The following is a 10463-nucleotide window of genomic DNA, read 5'->3' as shown; positions in this document are numbered from 1 at the left end:
GGAAATAATAGTATATTTGAAAAATGATTCATTCATTATGCTATTGATAATCTCATCACTGTAATTACCCCTAAAAATTATCTCTGTGTATGTGTGTGTGCATGCACACTATTTCACTCTTGTAAAGCATTAAACAGTGTAGCTACTTGTCATATTGCTTAGTATTAACATGCTCCTGTAAGTCTACTAATGCCATATTGTTGCTGTATGTGATATTTGACATAACACACTATGACACAAGAAGCAAGACATTTTGGAAATTTGCAGATATACCTGCAGTTTTTGATGGATGAGCACCTATTGAAAATAGCACGACACACAGTGGGCCTAGACTTAAATGAAAACAGGCGCTCTCCAATGTTTTTGGCAAAGAAGTAAAACTGCATGATGGGTGAAGTGATATACAGTTTTAATAAGCATTCAGTTAGGAATTAATATGCTGATATATAACCATATTAATGTTGAGATATATATATATAAATATATATATATATATATATATATTATATAAAGTAAAAAGAAAGATGTGGAACCCAGCTGTTGATAAAGACCTGGTATCTAGAAAGGTAACCCCAAAGATCCACTACAATGATTAAAAAAAAATTGCACTCATTTATCAATGGGAAAGGCTTAGAAAATACAAAAAGAACAGCATTATTGATCTGCAGTTTTTGTGGCATTATTAAGTGTGTTTAGCAGTTCTAACAGCAGGTTTTGCTGTCAGACATGAGACCCAGCATAGGAGAAAATGTTTGGAGCTCTGGCTCCTAGGTGAGAGAATATAAACTCCAGTGAACTGGTGCCTTTCGTGATGGGTGGATCTAGGATTTTGAAAAGGGGAGTGCAGACTGCATGATGCATCATCACACATAACACAACACACATGTTAAAAGAAACTACAAGTTTTCACTTATAAGCTAGGCGCAACCTAGGTTGCTCAGTTTAAAATTGGAGCAAAAACAAATACAAATTTATTGGAATGTGCATTCATTTGCTCTTTTTAAGAGGGGTGTGAAATAGGAGGTCCATTATCAAGAACAGGAAACAGACAGTAGAATTGCAGAAGAAAGGACAGCTTGATTAATGGAATATCAGACCATTAACAATAAGAGAGGGTCATTAACATCTGTGGAATGAAGAGTTTAGAAAGAATCAGGTAGATTATGATAAGTCATGAAGTCAGTTGATTTACCACTGCCTGAATAGAAATACTGCTGCCACTGCCAGGAGGTTGGTTTTAAACCAGGAACCAACCAGGGGGAGGTGCACCATTTCACTCCTCTTGGATCAGCCCCTGCCTTTTGTCTTTGAAGGAAATGTATGTGCATCTGGTTTCAGGTGAAGTTTTCAACCTCCCATTTCTACAAGAGGAATTATTCTGTAATAATTCACTGTTGTGAGGCTGAGTGCAGAGAAGAAAAGGAGCCATGGTAAGCTTGTACTCTTTCCTACCTGAGAAGGCAATAGTTGGGACAACCTTGTGAGAGAAAGGCCTTTCTGTATGTCCCTTGTGACTTAAGCATTTTGTATCGGTGTAGTGAAATGCACAGGCTGAGATGCACTAAAAAACAGCAGCATCTAAGAGTAGGCAACTTCTTTAACCACAAAAAGAAAGCATTAAAGTAAAGGATGGGGGATCTGCACTGTTTGAATAGTCTTGATGTTTGGATTAGTTTTCAATGTCCTCCAAAATTCTTCTGGGATAATTAGGCCCAGGCTTCTTCACACATTAAGGACAGAGAAGCCAGCTGTAAAATGTAAATTCAAGTCAATACATACCATTATTTTTTTTAATTTGATGTTTTACAAGACCTCTTTCCATTAAAAGACTGGGATTTGGGTTCATGTAAAAAGCCAGCTTTAAAAACTTTTTGGATTGCAGGTGTAAATAAGTCCATCATTCTTTGAAGAAGCAGTTTGCAGGTCTAGGATGGATTTTTTGATCAAAATAGAAAACCTCATGCTCTCTCCCAATCCTAGCTGTAGCATTGTGGTTAGGCTGCCTAGCCCTGGGTTCAGTTCCTCACTGGCTAGAAGCTAAGCTCATGTCACAGCTGTGGGGAGGGGAGATGGGTCAGGAAGAAGCAGTGGCAAAGCAGGAGCAGCTTCCAGCTACCTGGCCCACGTGCAGCTTCTCACTATTCAACCCATCATGGGCATGGGCAGAGACAAAGGCCTCTGGTTCTGCAAGCCAGATCCAGTGGTTCTGCTAGCTAAATCTGGCTCCTGGGCTATATGTTGCTGACCCCTAGGATAGAGGAATTACTTGGATTTCAGGGGCAAGACCGCCTTAAGAATAAAAACTCTGGGGTGGTGACATGGAGTGTGTATTAGGGCAAGTGATCCCTACATGCTGTGAAACCCTGGGTGGAGCTAGATAGGGTGTGCTCTGCAGAGTAGGAAAGTTGAGAATTCACTTGCGTGAGCTTTTCCACTTGCTTTAGAGCTGGGACAGAACGGCATTCTGTGGCAAGTTAACTTTTCTCCTAATAGCTTTCTCTTTTGTGGAGTCAGCATCCAGCATGTTTCACAGCAAGCCACAGCTGCTTTTGCGGGGTGGGGGCAGCAGGAAGGTTAATAAGTCTGAGTTGTTTTATATTATATTTTGAAGAAGAACTTATTTATTACACTTCTGTTGTATTCAGGTACTCATTCTGCACCAGTGGTATCTGAGTGTGTTCCAGAGAAATGTGACTAGCATCTGTTGTGTGATTTTCTTTCGCCCGTGCTCTCATCAGGGGGGGAAATTATGTGAGAACTGTTCATTTTAAAAAGATGTATGTCTGCTGTGCTTTTTATTATTGAAAGCAAGGTTGAAGTAGTGTGCCTTGAACTTTAAACAGCATGTAAAGGGACAATGCCAAGTCAAATTTAATTCAAAAAGTAAGTTTTGTTTAAAAATAAAGATTTTATGAAACCTACAGAACATATTAATGTTTCCATGATTTTTTTAAAAATTCCAATAGAAACAGCAGTTTTCGCCTAAAAAATGCTGCCATGCAGTCTTGGCATCCAATATTTTCAGCACTTTAAGTCTTGGAGGATCTAAACATGTTTTTTTCTTACTAGAAAACAATTCTAAGCAATAGTGAACCAAACTTATTTATCTCTGACTAAGGGTGCGAATGTAATATAAGCATCTAATAGTATGAATAATAAAAATTAAATTAGGACTTTAAATTTAAATTACGTTTTAAAAATAATTAGATATTTTTAGTAACATGGGTACCAGCAGGGAATATTTTATAAAAATCTCACTTTTAACCAGAATATATCCCTTTAACTACAGCTAGGATGTTAGATGTAACATCTGCATCATCTACAGAAACATGTCCAATGTAGTAGTTAGAAAATGAACACTTTAGGGAAATGGCTAATGGAGAAACAAGACACAGAAGGAAATTTCCATAGGAAAGGAGACAAGGTTAGTTCAATAGAACTAAAATGGGAATAGTTTGAAAGGTAAGATTCATTATCAGGAGTGTCGGAGACATCAGCTTTTTGCTAAAGGCACTGTAAAAGGAAAGAGAGGTTGACAGTAGCAGGAGTTTTAGTGAGATCAGATGTGGGTGAATAGAGAAAGATGGGGTCACAAGCATGAAGGATGGACATTAACCAAATATCAATAGTCTTGTTCATTTTACTTACAGAAACACCAGATAAAAAGAGGGCAAGCTGGTTGTTCAGGAAGAAGTAAGAGAAGACCATTCTCTCCAGAGCTTTGCTGAAGAAAGGAAGGATAGACAGCAGGTAGCAACTTGTTGAAGGGTATAGAGATCAATAAGGTTGTCATGGAATGGGATTCATACTTTTAGTTTTGGATGCTTTGGGGAAAGAATGCCAGAGATAAATATGGTGGTGGTTACTGGCAGTATCAGATAAAAAAAACCAAAACAAAACACCTAGGAGAGTGGGTACTCACACCTTGAAAGATATCCAGTAGTAAGAGGTGCTTTTATTTCTAAAAGCAATTAGTTGTACATTGTTCCTGGTAAAGGAAGGTGGTACTAGGTCACAAGTGAATCAGGGAAAATAGGATAGTACATTTCATTAAGTTACATCAAGTACCAGTAAAATGAATCCTTTCCTTACATGACATTCACTCTGGATAAAAACCTTGTCAACTATATCCTCCCATGCTTGACACAGATTTATCCAGGGATATGAACTTTAGCTATCCTGTAAAATAACATTTAAATGTACAACATAAAAAACATTTCAAATAAGATAAAATAGTGTAATTAAAGCATAATATTTATATTATGCATAAACATAAAAGTTTTATTTGTTGTTTTCCATGCGTGTCATTATACATTATATTTAGTATTTTATCTATTTCTTAGCAATTACTATATTAGAAAGTTGGAATACACACCAGCATATTTATTTAGTAACCTATAAAATACTTAAGTAGGTATCATCCAAAAACATTTTCATTAACTAGAATTTTAGTAATTGGTCCCAGTGAAGTCATTAGTCACTGCCATTTGCTAAAGGTGCTGACAAATGTGCAGCTCCCTGGTCTAACTCATGGTGCTTTACAGAAAGCAACATGAGTTAGACCAACACTCCCAACCCAATGCTGTTGGATCGGAGGAGTGGAGGATCAAGCTTCACTTTGGAGCCAATCCAGCAAGAGATGCTGTGTGTCTGCAGCCTCTTCTTCTAGCCCTGCTCCTCTCCCAGGTCCAGTGCTGTCTCAAGATTGGAGGGGGAGAAGGCAGGGGAGGGAGGTCCATTTTGGGATTTTCAGAGCTTGTGCTGGATTGGGGGAGCAGGTGGATTGGAGTCCCCTAACATGGAGGGTGGGCTCCAATCCATCCACCCCACCCTTCAGCACAGGACCCAGATGGACCTCTCTCCCCTCCCTTCCCCTCTCAAGACAGCACCAGGGACAGAGCTGAGCTGCTTCAGCCCAACCCTGCTCCCTGTGCACACTAACAGCAGTTAATGAAGGCACTCTGCTTTGGAGCACTTTCATTTGAACACTCATGTGATGAGGGTTCACTTGTCACACTATTGGGCACTTTTTAAAGAGCTCTACAGCCATGTACTTCTGTCAGTGCATGGCTGTAGAGCTCTTTCAGTCACCAGTCATGTGGCAAAGCATCATTTCTGTCAACACCCTAAGGTTACTAAGTCTTTATCTAGTTGTCTGCTCTGTCGCATCAGCTAGGGATGAGGGGTTGTTTTGCTTGTTTTGTTTGTTTTTGTTAAATTGGTACAGTTGGGTTATATGGTTATCAAAGTTTAAACTTCCTTATACTGAGGTAGCTTATTCCTCTTATACACATGCATATTCGTAGGATCATACTGCTTTTGCTACTTGAACTAAACTGGCATGTTTAACAGAATTCACCCAAAGAACCTTGTCTAACAGAATTGACACTCATGAGCCTGAAGCTAAATGGATTTCCTGGAAAATGTCACAATGAAACAACTTGTGTTTGCTTCGTATCAAACTCATAGCAACAACAGGACCACAGAAGATAATATTTCCAGTTATGAATACTCTTTCATGAGTTGTCTCACTAAAAACATCCAGGCTTACATTATACCAGTTTATTTCTTAGCAGCAAGCTCATTAAAAAACATCATAGTTTTCTGGCAAATTGTTTATTAGATGTACATTCTTTGGTGTTGCCTTTAAAACTTCTGAAGCAAACAGAGACTTAACAAGCAAGACTAAAATAGTCTTCTTTTAGTAAATGGCACGGCATACTTTAAGGGAGTCTTATTCTGAAAATTATAAAGAAACATGGTTTTAAAAGTATTTCTTAAAATATATACATTTAAGATAAAATGTCAAGGGCAAAATAATTAACCACAAAGAATAAACTCAGAGTAACAACATTAACAGTTCACTTGTTCTGTTGTTGTACCACCATCACTGAGAGCAGAATTTGGACTGAACAGTGAGCTTCATCCCAGATCCTGGTAAAGCTGGATATACTACCTAAGCCTTACATTATAGCTTTAAGTTGTTCATAGTCCCATTTTCAGCTGTATGCCTCAGGCAAGTTTTACACAGACCATCTAATAGTTTCCTTTAGGAGTTGTCCTTGCTAACTAGCTTTGCTTAGTAGCTGCACCTTTACCATGGAAGTGTAGGGCATGGCTTTTAAAATAACAGAGGTACCCCTCAGTTAGATCCCTCTACAAAGTTACATGAAGTACAGCTTCTAAAGAAATGCATATGAACTTGCATTCCTCTTGCAATTTGTATTTACAGAGGCAAAGTATTTTAATAATAAACAAAGTTCAACAACGTATGCAAGAATCAGCTCTTCAGAGAGCAGTAAGAGCAGCAGTGGTGTGGCATTTAATGCTAGCAGCTATAGAGGAGGGAAGCAGCAGGGGGAACTCACAGAAACCCACAGAATCAGGCAAGTCACAGGGAATACAACAAGGAAGTGCCAGTTGAAGAGGGATTGATCAGGAACTGTTTACATGTCTACAGGGAATGAATCTGGGATTTGTTTCTAGCTACAAAATAAAAAGTGGGACATATACTGAACTATGGGATTGTGATTCCATGGTTTTCCAATGCAATTTAGTCCTTGTGGTAAAAGTATGTTGTGGTAGAATTATTACCTTTATAATTCACTACTCTCTGTTCCTGATTACACATATTTTTTACTGAGCTCTTCGAGTTACTTTTTTTTTTTACTGAGCTCTTCAGGCATTCCCAGGGTATGCCATTTTCCAAAGTTGCCATATCAAATTTTCCATTCTGGTGTGGCAACCAAAAACTTTGGCATGTGTGACATGCTTGGCAAGTTATTGCATTTGGATGTAGAGCAAAACATAGAATCCTAGGACTATAGTACAATAGGGTTGGAAGGGACCTTCAAAGGTCATCTGGTGTAACCCTTTGTCTGATGCAGGATCACCCACCCGTATCCAAACTATCCTATACAAATCCATTGTCTAAGCTGTTAACAAAACTACACAGTCAACCCTGACACAACTGCAAGACATAATACCCTCACCTGTCACACGTAAAGCAGGGGGCAACAGCAACCAATGTTCTGCTGTTGCAATGGTTGTTAAAATACACTCAAGAGGTCCAAGGAAGAGGACCGTGCCCCACACTGCAGAGGAAGGCAAGAATCCCCACAGTCTGTACTAATCTGACCATGGGGTAAAATTCCTTCCTGCCCTGAAATATGGCAGTCAGTCCTACCCTGGGTGGAGGGGTCAGACCTTCTAGTCTGAAACTTTTGGGTTTAAAGTCCCAGCAGGAGCATCGGCACACCACAGTCAAAATTGCCAGACTTGGCTGCAGCCAACACCCAATATTTCCGAGGAGGGCAACCCTCCGCTATCAGGGATTTTTGCTGTGCTCTACTGCATGGGAGAAGGGGTTGCTTACAGGCTTCTTCCAGATCAGAGGAAGAGTGGGTTGGTGCATCTATAACTGTGTCAATCAGGTGGTTCTTCCCCCATTGAAAAGGGTGTACAGGAGCTGTACAGGCTATTCCAACCCTAAGGCTTTAGGGAAAGCAGCTTGGGTATTTTGCTCTGCCTCAAGCCTGTGTGGAGTTTTGCAGCATGTGTCCATTTCCTGTGCACTGAAATTTGAATTTGCCTCTGTTGCACTAAAATATTTTTAATCTTGTAAAAAGGTAACATTATAATGATATTTACTTACCTGGAAAAGTGTTATTAAACAGGCAGAGTTACATTTGAAGCAGTCAACTTGTAGTTCTGGTATTTTGTTTTAATGCAAGTGGTGGAAAGAGACAAGCCCTCCACCTGAATCCACCATCACTACTGCATCCTCTGTTCACTTAGATATTGTGGGCTAAAATTCTAGGGACTGTGAGAGAAGATCTCCCAGCCATACAATTCTCTGCATGGTTAAAGAAAAGGTTTTGATTTATGCACCCTGGCGTGGAAAGCCATTTTGGAAGTTTCACTGGAGGATGTTGTTGAGGCTGGAGTCAAGGCCATTCGTTCCCTTTTGCACAACATTGACGTTTGTTTTAACATTGACTATTAGAATTCTGGATGTTCTCGTTTTGTGAATAAATGCCTATTTTTGACACCTGTTTGTGGTGCAGGGATATCCTGTGGTGATACGTTGCAAAGGCTGTGTAATAATTGTATATATTATTGTATAATAATTCCTTTTATAAGCTCTGAATTTACCACATTTCAATTTCATTCCAATTCCCTTTGTTCTTGTAAGACGAGACAGGGTGAATAGTTCCTGATCTACCTTTTCTCTACTGTTCATTATTTTGTATACTTTGATCATATGCCTGCTTATTCATCTTCCTCAAGAAAACATTTCCAATCTTTTAAATCTCTCTCATCATTCTCACAGTCATGTCTGAACCCCTTTCTGATGTACCTTTTTGAACTGGAGTTACCACAACCACAATATATTGACTGCACGTGGTGAAATCCTGGCCTTACTGAAGACAGTGGGAGTTCTTTGACTTCAGTAGGGACTGATTTCACCACATGGCATAATGTTTCTCCATATTATTCTCCAACCTATTCCTTATAAACCCAACTTGGAAATTGGGCAGTTTAGAATTTAATCTAGAAAACCACTGGCTCAGCACTCTCTCTTAAATTGCTGGTAATCCTCAGATTAGCAGTGTGGCTTCATGGGCAGAATTAATTTGCTCCCAAATCATTTTGATGATAACAAGGGTCAGATTTTTCCTGGTTTCCGTTTGTTTAGTCCCACTGTTGCTATTAGGTTTGAACAGACAGAAGGTAGAATATTGCACAAGACTTTGAAACAATGTATCTAAATTCACAGGTGACCTTTTACTGAAAAATCAACTAAGAAATTCCTTATGTAGTAGATGAAAATCAAAATTGCAGCTGTTAAAATGATCTGTATGCAATTTATGATAAGTATTGCATATGGGAGATTTTATAAAATTAATTTAAAAAACTGTATTTCTAGGTTTCCTCCCCAAAACCATCTAAAAAGGGTTCAGATTCCTGCCAGCTAATAAATACAGTAAATGAAATGTTAATAGATCACCAGCAATTTAGCCTGACAATAACATGGATTGACCACATTGATTACATTGATTATATTTCATATATTTACAATATGTAGACACAAGCCCAATTTATTTTCTGAAGAGTTCAAGGTAGGTATCATTGGTTTAAAAAAAAACAATGGAGTAATGTTTGTGGTTGCTATCTGCAATAATCTAATGCTGACAGAGAGCAGTATTTTATTTAGTAATTAACAGTGTAAAGGGGAGAGAAGCTGTCATGTTGGTTCTTAAGCTGGGGAATGTGATGAAAGATGATATCTGCGATCTCATCCTTTCCACTTGTTTAGGATTGTCAGGATGAGAAATGTCAGCATTATGAAAGCTCAGCTCTGCTCTTGATATGATAAAACCCTTCAAAAGCCAGTCTTTCTCTCCCTCTCCCCCCCTCCTTTCTTCCTCTCCCTGCACTTGCTTTTTTATTTATCCTGTTTTGTTAGATGGCAGAAATATAATTCTTTTCTTTCTTCCTATTATAAGCCACCATTTTTGTTTTATTATATGTTTCACAACCCCTAATGCCCCACTGAAAATTACCTTGTTAAATGACAGTGTTTCAAAGCCATGAATCCTTTCCACCATTCCCTCAGAGGTTTGAAACAGTCAACAGACTGTAAAGAATAAATAATAAAAAAGTATTGATTATTTTGATGACTGTGAGATTCAATTAAGTATTAATTTTGCCCTCCAGTGGACCTATCAAGGTATTCAAAAGGGAGGATTCGGCTCAGCTAAATGAGTGCTGAGTGCTTCAGCCTTAAATAGGGAGAAAATGTGTTTACCTACAGTATTTGAAGAGGAGTGCATTGATGCACAGAGTCCAATATTTAAGTGCTGTGCAAATTAAGCCCTGGTGACAGTGACATTGTTTTCAGTGATATGAGTATTGACTAAAGAAGTGCATTTGATGACAGCTTAAACTATTTGTATTGATTAACATTTTCATAGATTATCATGTGTCATATCAAATTCACTTTTCAGACATGAATACATTAAAAAACCCATAGGCAAACATCGACCAATGTGATGATGGGACAGAGGGAACATGCTAACCAACCTACTTGCACGCTGGTCACCTGTTCTCCGCATAAGAACCATTTAGGCATGAACTTTGCAATAAATAGCTGCCAGATAGCACAACAAGGTCACTTGTTTCATTTCTTTTTTTTTGTTTTTGATGCTGGTTTCCAAGCTGTAATGATATTACGCCTCTTAGTTTGCAAACGGAATAATAGAGTGTACTTGGAAATCATGCCTGACCCCAAAATGCCCTCTGAATGAGCTGAAGATAAAACAGATCCAAATCATCAGGAAACAATTTTAAAATAAATGTAGCATTATTGGGAATATTGTGTTCCCAAATACAAGAATAATTGCAAACCTGGTGTGTAAGTATTTTCACTAATTTTTATCTTTAAAAAATTGGTTTCTATA

At 38.4% G+C, this 10463-nt stretch overlaps 1 protein-coding gene across 1 annotated transcript in view; it reads left to right on the top strand.

Annotated features, from left to right (window-relative positions):
* POU6F2 (POU class 6 homeobox 2) overlaps window positions 1-10463 on the top strand; it is a 368518-nt gene that overhangs the window by 11740 nt on the left and 346315 nt on the right. The gene's annotated exons all lie outside the window — the stretch shown is intronic.

This window comes from Alligator sinensis, unplaced genomic scaffold, assembly GCF_000455745.1.
Source record: "Alligator sinensis unplaced genomic scaffold, ASM45574v1 scaffold254_1, whole genome shotgun sequence".
Classification (NCBI taxonomy): domain Eukaryota; kingdom Metazoa; phylum Chordata; order Crocodylia; family Alligatoridae; genus Alligator; species Alligator sinensis.
This window is presented reverse-complemented; position numbering and strand designations above follow the sequence as displayed.